Below are 12678 nucleotides of genomic sequence, written 5' to 3' on the forward strand. Positions count from 1 at the left end.
GGGCACCTGGAAGACAAACCAGTAGGGGCACTGTTGGCAGTCGTCCCTCCCTCCAGGTCAGTGGGGACACCCTGAACCTGGCCCTCCAACCCAAGGTCTGTACCCTTAGGCTGGACCTGTGCTTGACAAGCCAGGCCTTCTGGGGGAGTACACAAATCCCCCCAAGGGAAACACACTCCTTTGGAGTTGTGCAAGAGTCTGCCTGGCACAGGACTTCAGCCTCCTGTCTCCCTGACAGAGAATGAAGACCCCCCCAGACCAGCAGTGGCCTCACCAGGGTCAGTCTTGGGGTGCTCTGACCTTAGACCTGGCAACCTCTGAACCACTAGTCCTTTCACTGAAGATTGTTCCCCCGCCACCCCTCTCTCTGGACTCATGCACCCTCCCAAATGAAGAGGTGCTACCAGACACCAGAACTAGTGGGGTGCTGTTTACAGCAGTCTCCCACAGCTCAAATGGAATTTTGGAGTCCCACACAGCAAATGGCCTCCGGCTGAAGACTAGGCCCCTGTCCTGGTGTTCCCTCATGGAATCAACCAGGCCTTGAGACTGGGTTTCAGACACCTCGGGACACAGCCCTCTCCCACTCCTTCTCCTCTGAGACAGGACATGAGACCCTACACCGCTCCCACCACTCTGGGACCTATCTGCACCGCTACAACACTCCCCTACCTCACTTGGTTGGGTAAAACCTGAGCCACCTCCTTTAGGACCATCCCCAGAATCTTCTAAAGACCCTCTGAAATCCAAGAAAATGTCTGCCTCCGGTGCGAGCTCCCTGGGGGTCAGAGAACTCACACTCCACCAGGTGTTGGCATAGCTCTGGAGAAAGGGAACGTAAAATATGCTCTCCAACAATGAATCACACAGCCCCACACAGGTATTAACCAAGCTATCCTTTGCCTCACCATCCAGTGCCTCGCACAAGTACCCCTCCTTAGGCTGGCAAGATGGTGTCTGATTATCTCTGTCATTCAACCCACACTCTTCTGGGCGGTCTCCACACTCACAGACAAGGATTTTTACTCTGTGGGTACCCCTTTCCCTGTACCTCCCATCTAGAGTCAGTAGAGTGTCCCTCCCACCAGCAGAGGGACACAGGATGGCTAAGCAGGAAAATACCCACTTTCTAAAAGTGTTTTTCTCAAACACAGAATGTAAAAAGAATCCTTACTAAAAAGCTGCATCTTTTTATTCTGAGTTCAGGCATGCTAAATGTTCCTATCTTGTCCCAATTGCAAGTTATATTTATACAATGTTATAAATAAACTCCCATTCCATCCTATGGGACAGATAGCCTTTCAATTGTGAAAAACGAATTTGGCAGTATTTCACCATACACATCAGGGCATATCCCACCTTTCACATACACTGCACCCTGCCAACAGGGGTACCTTGGGCCTACTTTAGGGGTGACTCAAATGTAAGAAAGGGAAGGTTAGGGCCTGGCAAGTGGGTGCACTTGTCAGGTCGACATGGCAGTACATGGCTCAAAAAGCCAGGTCTAACATGAAGATAAACAGTGGCTTAAGTAGGATGATCCAGTGCCCCATGCTGTATATAGTAGTGGGCGGAAGCAAAATGTGAATAACAAAACAACAGATCATTGAATGAAGATAGCTGGCTGAAGGCCCCTTTAGGTAACTATATTAAACATATAATTTTAGTAAAATCAAACAGTCTTGGCTAAAGCCAGTCCCAACAATTTGGAAAGCTACATATCTAATGGTTTTTCCAGAATTCCTGGAATTACCAATGCAGCCATTCCTCTCTAAATTGAAAGGAAGTTAGTGGCCATGGAACTCTTGAGTCCCTGGTTATAGTCGAGCTCTAAAGCAAAAATGTACAGACATCATTTGTATTTTTCTTTTTTAATTATATTTTTATTACAACAGGAAAAATAGATAGAGTAATAAATAGTTTACACAACAGTAGCGAGACCAATAAATTATTCGATCATAGTTGACAACACTTATAAAAAACATTCCATAATACAATCATGATGGACTTTAGATGTAGAATCCAAAAACATAATAGTGACTAATGACGATTCAGACTCCCGGACTTTTATCCAATAGATACTGGCTGATCTTTAAATAACAAATTACATTAAATAAGGTTGATGAATAAAGTGCAAAGTGCCATGTGCAAATCATTTTTTTTGTTTTGTTTTTTAACAGATATATAAGTATCATAGTTTCTTGAAAAAGTGCCTTGTGCTAATATACTATTTATAACTAGATCATCATAATCAGGTTTTATCTGTAGTCCCGTAAGGAAAGAAATATCGCCATATGCCCATAAATCTTACAACTGCTATCATACGTTTAGCATAGACCTCCTCTAATCTACAAGTCCTGGTCATTTTATTAAACCAATGCTCAATGTTAGCTTGTAGGCTGGTTCCCCAGTTTTGCAAAACAAGTGATCTAGCAACTGCAATAGCAATTAATATAAAATATTGCTGATATTTTGTAAAACATTTCACTTCTCCTGAGGAACCGAATAGCACCAGAATGGCTGACGGACTGACTGCCACGGATAAAATCAGAGAAATTTTCACAAAAAACCCTTCCCAGAATTGCTGTATATCATTACATTCGTAAAATATATGTACCCAACCCCCTTCCCCTCTTTATTACAGCGAAAACATTGATTCGGGCACGTTCTAAACATTTTATAATATAATATAATAACCATCTGGATAAAAAATTCATTCTTTCATAGTTGTCACCTCTAAGTGCTTTATTCACTAGTGGCCAGATGTAGGTAATTCATATTTACCACTTCTTAAATACCGAATTTTACCGATTCGGTATTTAAGAAGTGGTAAATATGAAGGGGGGAGATGTAGGTATTTCCAGATGTGGAAATACCGAATCGTTAAGATTCAGTATTTACCGAATCTGGAAATACCGATTCGGTATTTCCTATTGATTCCTATGGGCTGTGAAGCCCATAGGAATGAATGGGCAATACCGATTCTGTAATTACAGAATCGGTAAATACCGATTTTAGCAAGGGTGCAGGGGGTGTCACTTTGACACCCTCTGGCACCCCTGTTTTAGGCTTAGGCTTAGGGCATGTATGTGTGCCACATGGCACAGGTGTACATGCACAGATGTGCATGTACACCTGCATCGGTATTTTACCATGCAATTGTATTGCATGGTAAAATACCGATTTTCAAAGCCCTGGGTCAATGTGCAACTTGGCACCTACAAACCGAAAATGCATTTTCGGTAATTTTACCGATCTGTATATTTACCGATTCGGTAAAATTACCGAAAATGCCTGTTTTTTTCCCCTTACATCTCAAAATCCAATTACCGGTCGGTAACGGCCGAATTCGGCCGTTACCGACCGGTAATTGGCCACCTACATCTGGCCCTAGATCACTAAGCTGTTTCCACTCTTTGATATTAAACTTACAACCCATCTCTGAATGAATTATTTGGAGCTCTATCGTCAGAATCTCTTCCGAATTGGCTTTTTGATGAAGTAGCTGATACCAACAGCTAACCCCTTCTATTTTATTTACCATTTGCTTAACAATTTGCCGCACCGACTAACCCAGCATTGAATAATTAGTTTTAAGGAAGTTAACTATTTGTACAAAGCTCAGAGCAAGAGCAGTGTTCAGCGTAGAAAAATCCCCAAGCTGGATATAACCCAGTTCTTGCCATACCTGAATAAGCCCTCTGGAGAGCTTGAGCCCTCCTACAACCCCATCCTGTATAGGGGTATATGCATGAAATACAGGGATATCTGCATTCTTTCAGCCAATGTAAGAATAACCTTGCATCTTGTTTTTTTGGGGTGTTTAGTCAAACGTAAAAATACGGGGAGTCCGATGGCACTTTCCTTTAACATATGTATTAAAAGAAAATTATCAAAAACAGAATTTTCCTTCCCCAGTTAGGAAAAACAGAATTTTCCTTACCCAGTTGGGAAAATCAATTTAGTGAAGAAGCCTGATAATAGGTTGAAAAATGTGGAAGTGCCAAGCCTCCTGAAGTTACATCCAGTTGCAATGTAGATATCTTAACCCTAGGATGTTAATTATTCCAGACAAACTTCCTTATTATTTGGTCCAGCTCCTTAAAATAATGATTCAGAATTTTCATGGGAAGATTATTAAATAGAAACAGAAACAATAGAAGCACTATCATTTTAGCCATTGCGATCCTCCCTTAAGTATAATTGAAGCAGAGACCAGTTATCTAATAGCTTTTTCAATTTTGTAAGCAGTCTAGTATAATAAAAAAAAATTGCCCAAAATCATTAGTGACCTATATCCACAGATATCTAATTGGATGCAGTGGTTTTAGATGAATAGCAGATGGAAAATCCAAAGGAAACGTATTAAATGTTAAAATGTCGGTTTTAGCCGGTTAAATTTGTCTCCACCGACTTGCGTAAAGTTTTGAATTTCATCCAGCACATTCTGTACATTAGCTGCTCCTGCTTTCAGATATAAAATAATACCATCTGCATAAAGTTGATTTTCTTTTGTTAATAATCAAACAGGAGCACAGTGTAATTTGCATGGAGTGTTTATGTTTACTGTTGCTGTTACCTCAGTTATTGAATATGTGTAAAAAAACGAAAGAGTGTGTTCATGTTATTCCACAGTTTTAGCACCAGTGTCTAAAGTAAGCAAAATCATGACTGTTACCTGTCACAGTACAGTAGCCAAGTTAATTTATTTTCTCTTTATCAGAACCTTCAAAATGAGGTGTAATTCATACTAAAATCTGATTTGGTTCTTCCCAGAGTAAGGGGCACTTGAACATCAATGCACTATCTAAAGGTTATCAACCAAAAATACACGTGTTCATTTATTATTTTACCCAGAAATGATCTATAAATATGCTTCACCCAACAGGAAAGGCATACAACTATAAATAGGATTAGATTTCTGCCCCAAAATCAAAAGCATGTGTTTGTACAATGAACCTATTATAAAGTCCAAGGAAAAACACTTAGACAATGAGAGGAATGAAGGACGATGTTGCAGCACTGCCCACCTCCAAACCTCCTTTCAACAATCTTTTCTCACTTACATTCTATATAAGTGAGAAAAGATTCCTTGTGACATCTCTACATGGCACTCATTGTGACATCTCTACATCTCATGAATGCAGGATGCCACACATCACCCTCATCACAAGAAATATAAAGAATAAACAGTACAACTTGCAAAAATATACAAATATAGAGGCAAAATGCCCTGCTACATAAAAGCATATCTTAGCATCACATCTTAGTTGAAGCAAGCCATTACATACATAAAAAACATCACATTAGCCTCCTGGCAGACTTCAATACATTTCATAGTCCTTAACCCACACAGGTGCTTTCTGGAGCTTGTCTTGAGATGATTTACTTGGAGCATTCATGAATTTCAACACCTTTGCTATTCTCGCAGGCTCATTGGTGATGTATTGAGCCAACTTAACAACCTTTTTCACATTCCATTCATTCACGTCACTTAGGTGAACCGTATAAGCGTTCACTTTTTTACCTATAACTGAACTGAGAACTTGGAATTCCCTTTCTCCCTTTGCAACCAAATTGCACGCATACCTAATCACCAATTCTTATACCTCGGGCATTCGCACTACCCTCCCCATTTTTTCTGTCAGCATTTTTATCAGCATTATGCTTCTGCACTCTAATAGACACCAACATCCTTGGCTTCCTGTCCCTCATCAACTCAAGTGTTGTCCTATCTGTGTTGGGTGAAGTGCGATACACTCTTATCAACTACCACACAGCTTCCTTCCATGAGCCACCCTGACCCAGAGCTAGTTGTAATCCTTCTTTGAGTGTTCTGTTCCACCATTCCTCCAATCCATTATCTAGAGGATAATAAACTGAGGAACAGATGTGCTCTAGCCCCCGCCCCATTTCTCCAGGAAATCTCCCATGTCACATAACTCAAACTGCACTCCATTATCCATCACTATCATCTTCAGGGCACATTCTTTATTTTACATCTCCTCGAGGAACTCAACCACCATCTGCATATTAACCTTATCGGTGAACTTTACCTCAAGCCACCTAGAATAGTAATCCATAGCCAGCAGTGAATACACTGATATAGAACCTAGAACTTCATATGGTCTCGAAATGTCCAAACCTATTTTTCCATGGATCTTCCAACTTATTTGTTATTACGGGCGGGTATGTCACAGTCTTTTGTGTCTTGTCACTCCATGCATCTGCCAAGCAATTACAAATACTGTTCTAAACATCTCAATCCATGCCAGGTCACCAGAACTCAATCTTTGCTTCGTCGCATTCATTTCAGAATGACCCTCTTGTGCCAGACCCAAACTACATCCCCTCCATACTTCATCCACCACCAATACTTCTTTATTCACTGACAATTCATCCCCCACTTAACAATACTCCTTGGCCTGTAGGAACCTACTCATTTCTTTGTCCACCCACACCTAACATATTTCATCACTTCTTGTAATGCCTCATCCTCTTACACAACTCATAACAATTAATCGTGGAAAATGCGCCCCCCACCCAACCCCTACCACGAAATTACCTCCAGCCACCATCTAATCCATCTAATCTAACTCATGTTCTTACAAGCAATTGACCGGCAACCCTGACAAACAGTCAGCCATCATGTTACTCTTTCATTGGAAATATTCCACAACATAGGTGTATTCCATCATTCATAAACAATCCTGGCAGATGCTTTGCCTGCCCTCTTTGTGGTGAAGACATCCACCAACGGGCAATGGCCTGTCTGCAACACAAACTGGATTCGACACCCAAATTTCTTAAAATGATAAATTCCCCACCAACACGCTTAGATTTCGTGCCCTATCGTGGAATATGGCCAACCTGCCTCCCTTAATGGTCTAGGGGCATAGTCTGTTGTCACCTCTCTTCCCTCATGATGTTGATATAACACCACACTCAACCCTACACTGCTGAAATCTGTGCAAATTATACAATTGTTATAAGGGCCGAATGATTTTAGTGAGGGTGCAGGTGCTATGTCCTCCTTCAGTGGAACAAATTCATGTTCACACCCCTCAAACAACTCAAACTAGAATTCTTTGTCACTAGTCAAAAATGGGGTATAACCCTTGACCTGTACATGGCCAAAAGTAAGAAAGAGCGCAGCTGGTCTTTGTCCCTAGGGGATGGGGAATCTTGTGTGACCTTCACCAATTTCAATTTGGGCAGCACACAGTGTTCATCCAGCCAGTTCCCCAAATACTCTACACTTTCATCTCAATCTTACACTTTTCCAATTGATCATCAATGCAGTCTTGCAATTTCGACAAAACACCATGCAATACCTTATCATGCATTTCCTTGTCTTTACTAAATGCTAGGATATCATCCTGGAAATAGGTTACATTCAGCATACCCTGGAACGAATGGAGCATTGCCCTTTGAAAAACAGCTGACACAGACACTAACTCAGAGGGCATGTGCATAAATCTGTATGCCCCTCTCGTGTAGCAAACAAGGTCAACTGTCTTGACTCAGCATGCAACAAGATCTGGTGATACGTAGATGGTAAAGAAAACACTCTAGCCCCCTTGACCAAAATCAACATATCACAAATGTTGGGTCTAGAATGTCTGTCTGTCCATATCTCCGCATTGAGATCACAGAGATCCGTACACATCCTTAGATCTCAATTGGCCGTCTTCGCTAGTATTACTCTGGCTAGCCATTCCAATGCCTCTATCTCCTCAATGTTGATCTCATCATACAACCTGCCCAACTCCTTTCTTCAAGGCTCTTTCATGATTAGCGGTAAAGGATGTGCCTTGTAGCATTGTCCTTTAGTCTTATTTTATCTAGAAACTTCTTCTTTCAATTGCCTTGCAACACTCCATTGACGCTGAACTGCGCCTATATCACTTGATTCGGGTGATTGGGATCCAGTTTAATTTGCAATTCTCTTTTTTGCGTCTACTCCAACAAACAGGACTCACTCTTTGCAATGCATACTTTTGCCTTTACTGACACACCTTGAAGTGCAACTCAAATGGATACACAAGCTGCCAAGCAACTATAAATATGTGATTTCAAACCAGTATCCTCCCATGTGATCGATCTACCTCCCACACCTGCTCCTTATGTTATTGTTCTGGCAAATGTTCCCAGACTTCAAGTTTGCAGAATGGAAACCACAAGGGGTCTTATGAACAAAATTATACATTGGCTGAATGCTAACGTATCTGGCCACTGGGACATATCTAAAGAGTTATTGTTGGCAAGACGTGTGGGGGGGATTGGTAGGATGGGTTAAGAGTACAATAGTGATGATATTATGGTCAATCTCCGTAACCCCATGGTTGTAAAGGAAATACTGTGTCTAGCAAGCGCAGGAATGGTCGAAACTAGCCCTGTCAAGATATTGCCACTTGTTATTTTTATAAGCATCTTGCCACTCTATCCCGTAATATTGACAGGTCAAGTATCTTAAAGAGTGTCCTCTCTAAACCTCCTTTTAAACCAACAGTACCCCAGAAATATAGATGTACTGTTTTATCGGGTTGGAGGATAATGATTGACGGTTCAGCAAGGAGCGCAATTTCTCTAGTGTTTTGGAAAAGGGTGGGGAACCTTATAATGCAACCTCTGTTGTTCAAGTGACTACCAACCCAGTCCAGAACTATCCTCCTAAAGGGATAGATGCAAGTGTATCCATGGCAGTAGTCGGTGCAGATTATGCATGTATTCATTTTTTTAAGATGGAGTGTTGCAGGCTTAGCTTCCAAAATCTTGACTGAAGGCTGGTAATCCTTTATTTTAAATGATGACATAGTTTTTATGCAGGAAACCTGGGATCAGAAAGAGATAGCATTTGATGGATTTACATGCTTTAGTCTGCCAGCAGTACCGTCTCCAGCGGGTAGAGCCAAAGGGGGGCTGACTGCTTGGTTTCAAAGTAAACATTGGTTGTTCTTTTTCTCCTCCTTTCTTGGATAAGGGGATGGTGTAGGTTTTCAGTCTTAGCTGATCGACATGGTGAATCTTTATAATAATAACTTCTCCAGTAAGGGCAATTGTAATATCCAGGGTCTTTTTGCAGTAATTGACATGCTTGTGGAAAAAGAGGCTCGGGCTCAGCGCCCCTTTAATCTGATGGTGGCAGACGACTTAAACACCAAACCAGGGCACTTGCCGTCTCCATCATCAAATATTTTTTAACCATCTGTCGAGAAGCTGATTGCAAAGTGATGGATACTAGGAGGCAGGTCTTATTTTTCCTATTGGCTGAACTGGGACTGGCCAATAAGGCCCCTAACCCTGCTGGCAATGATATTTCAACTTTTACAGGAAGGGGTGCTGGGAGCATTATAGATTATATTTTTTCCCCCTGGAGTATGTCTCCAATCATTAAAAACAGCAAGGTCCTTACTCAGATCTATAGCGACCAGATCCCCAGTACTGCTCAATTAATGACCCCACTTCCACAACATAAGTCTAAGCCAATGCTTCTTCAGGTTTTAATTAGTAAGGATGCAGAGCGCAGAGTGGTGTGGCAAACTACGAACCAGCCCTTATTTAAATTGATTCCATAGAACTTTTATTGTGGATAAAAGAAATGCTTTCTAGACCCATTGTCCATCCACATCCCCACGCTAAATCATGGTTTGACCAAAAATATGGAGCAGCAATTGAATCTCTACGAAGGGCCTTAAAGCAATCTCCTAGAGACCAGAGCGCTATTTCAACCTGCAGAAAGACCTATCAGCTAGCAGCGAAGAGAAGAAAATTGTGCATGAAGGAGGAGAAATCATTGGGAGAGTAGTTTTGGTTTGCTTACTTGACTGGATTAATAAAAAAAAGTATACTTGGCCCAAGTCAGTATGGGTTTAGAAAGGGGCTTTGGACTACTGAACAGTGCCTCAGCCTCCATCTTATTGTGGCAAAATGCAAATGTGCCAAGGGAGTCTCTACCTATTTGGCGTTTATGGATTTGTTTAGTGCTTTTGACTATGTATCCAGATGATCAAAACTCTTGAATATTTTAGAATGCATGGGTGTTGATGTGGGTTTGGTTTCATTTTTAAGATTCTTACATCACGGTCTCATAGCATCAGTTAGGTATGGTAGTGGTGGCGATTGTATAGAGCCTTTCAGTATCAAGCGTGGGGTGCACTAGGGATGCGTACTCGCCCCAATCCTTTTTCTCCTCTATACGAATGATTTGGAGAAAACATTGGTATCTGTTGGGGCAGATGTTCCACATGTGGAGAAAAAGGCTGTGCCTGCACTTTTATATGCTGACGATGCGGTTCTCCTGGCAAGGAAAGCCAACGGCCTTAAGAAACGTATTTATAGCTATGTTACTTTTATGAAAGACCTGGACCTTGAGACTAACCTCAAGAAAACATTCACTATGGTATGTGATCCCAGAAATACAAAAACCCGTACCCTAAATATTGCTGGTAAAATATTTGACAGGGTTAGCACCTTTCCTTACTTGGGCTGGAGTTCGATGATGGATGAACATGGTCAACTTGTACCAAAAATAGGATAATACGTTGAACCCAAGCTGTAGGCACCACTTCCGCGCTTGCCATGTCTATTGGCAAAAAACCTATTGCCCCGATTTTAGAGGTATATAACCGGAAATGACTGCCAATTTTAACGTATGGAATGGGTATCTGAGGATGCAGGGATGTTCATGCGAAGCAGACAATGGAGAATAGATTCTGTCGCCGGTTAATAGGTATTCCTCCCTCAACCACGCAATTCTCACTGCACCTGGAGCTAGGTATGGAGTATGTTCAAAATACCATCAATGCTGCCCTGTTAGCTCTCTGGTGCTCAATTTGGAACAATAAAGAAGTCGTACTTAATCAGGCAGTCTTTAGCGATTGCCTATCTTGTGCTCACGGTCTGGCCATCCCTTGGTTTAAATATATTAAAGATAATTTTTCGGCTCTTGGTTGTGCTCACTCGTTTGAGCACCCTGAACCCATCCAAAAACCGAACAAATACTGGGTGCAGGAAAGCTTTCGTAGGCATAAACAAGCTATGAGGGTATTTACAGAAGTGTCCAAACCTTTAGTCAGAGATTATTCTATCATCCAAACGGCGCCAACAATCGCTCCATATTTATTATATGTGATTAATGTGTACGAGAGAACACTGTTGGAAAGATTCAAGCTAGACTCCTTACACTGATTAATATGTTTTCACTTAGGCCAGTACTCCTCAGCCTCTATTAACACATGTCCTTGTGATGAGCAATCTAGGCAACCCATTTTACACTTTGTTTTTTTCTGCCAAATTTATTTACCGACCACTAGGATGTTTTTACTACCTTTGCTCCGTAGACACAAATGATCCAAGTGCAAAGCTGCTCTATTTCCCTTTTGCAACTTAACGACTGTAATGCATGCTATGCAGTTGTTAGTTTTTTTAAGGGCATCTTAGGTAAAAAATGAGCATGATGTTTTCATAAAAAAGTTTTTATATCCGTTTAAATTAAATATTGCTGGCTTTGCACTGCATAGGGAATATTGCTCCTCCCACTTCTCATTTGTTCACTATGCTGCTATATCTGATTTGATGCCTTCGGAATCAATTTCTATGCTCTGTCACTTTATCAAATGTAAATTAACAAATGATTTTTTCTTTTTAACTGTGGATGTTTTTAACCTGTATGTGTTATATAGTATGATCTTTTTATTGCATGTATCTTTTATGATCAGCCTTGGAATATCAAATAAAGACAATGAATAAAGAGTAAAAGAAAAAAACGATGCTAAAAGTTTAATGTGAGCATTGTGTGTGGGGGTGGTAAAGTGAAGGTGAGAATGCATTAAAAAAACTGAAAGGAGCACTCATTAGAAATTGAAACGAGGGGATGAAAAGGAAATAGATCAGCGAATCCATCGCCGACCTCATCAGCACGCGCACAATCACATCTACAGACTACATACTCCTCGGAGACCTGAACTTCCACCTAGAGAACGCCAATGACAACAACTCCATAACACTGATCGACAACCTCAGCAAACTTGGACTCAAACAACTCTTCCAACACCCACCCACGCCACTGGGCACACGCTCAACCCCATCATCTCCGCCAGCGACTACGTCACCTTCAGCCACACCACCGATCTCCACTGGACCGGCCACCACTGCATTAACTTCTCCTTCGAGAAACACACTGCACACAACAAACCGCAACGCCTCCCGCACCGCAGCTGGGAAAAAGTCACCGAAGACCAGCTCATCACTGCACTCGCCCAAGGTCCTCCTCCCGAGCCCTCCAAGACTGACGCAGCATCCCACAACTTCAGACTATGGATCAACGACTGCGCCAACACCCTTTCCCCAATCAGGAAACCCTCCAACAGACACACCAACACTAGAGCCATCTGGTTCAACAACGAACTCCAGAACTCCAAGCACACCTGCAGAAAACTCGAGAAGCAATGGCGCAAAGACCAGACACCAGACAACCACACAGCCCTCATGAACGCCAGATGCAGACACCACCAGCTCCGCCAAAAGAAACTCCTTCAAGGATCGCATAGACAACAGTGCAAAAAACAGCAAAGAGCTCTTCAACATCGTGAAAGAACTCGCAATCCCCAGCTACAACTCCAATGACATCTCACCGTCACGAGAACTCTGTGACTCCCTGCCTACATTCTTCCACTG

Source organism: Lissotriton helveticus, chromosome 2_2, assembly GCF_964261635.1.
Source record: "Lissotriton helveticus chromosome 2_2, aLisHel1.1, whole genome shotgun sequence".
NCBI classification, from domain to species: domain Eukaryota; kingdom Metazoa; phylum Chordata; class Amphibia; order Caudata; family Salamandridae; genus Lissotriton; species Lissotriton helveticus.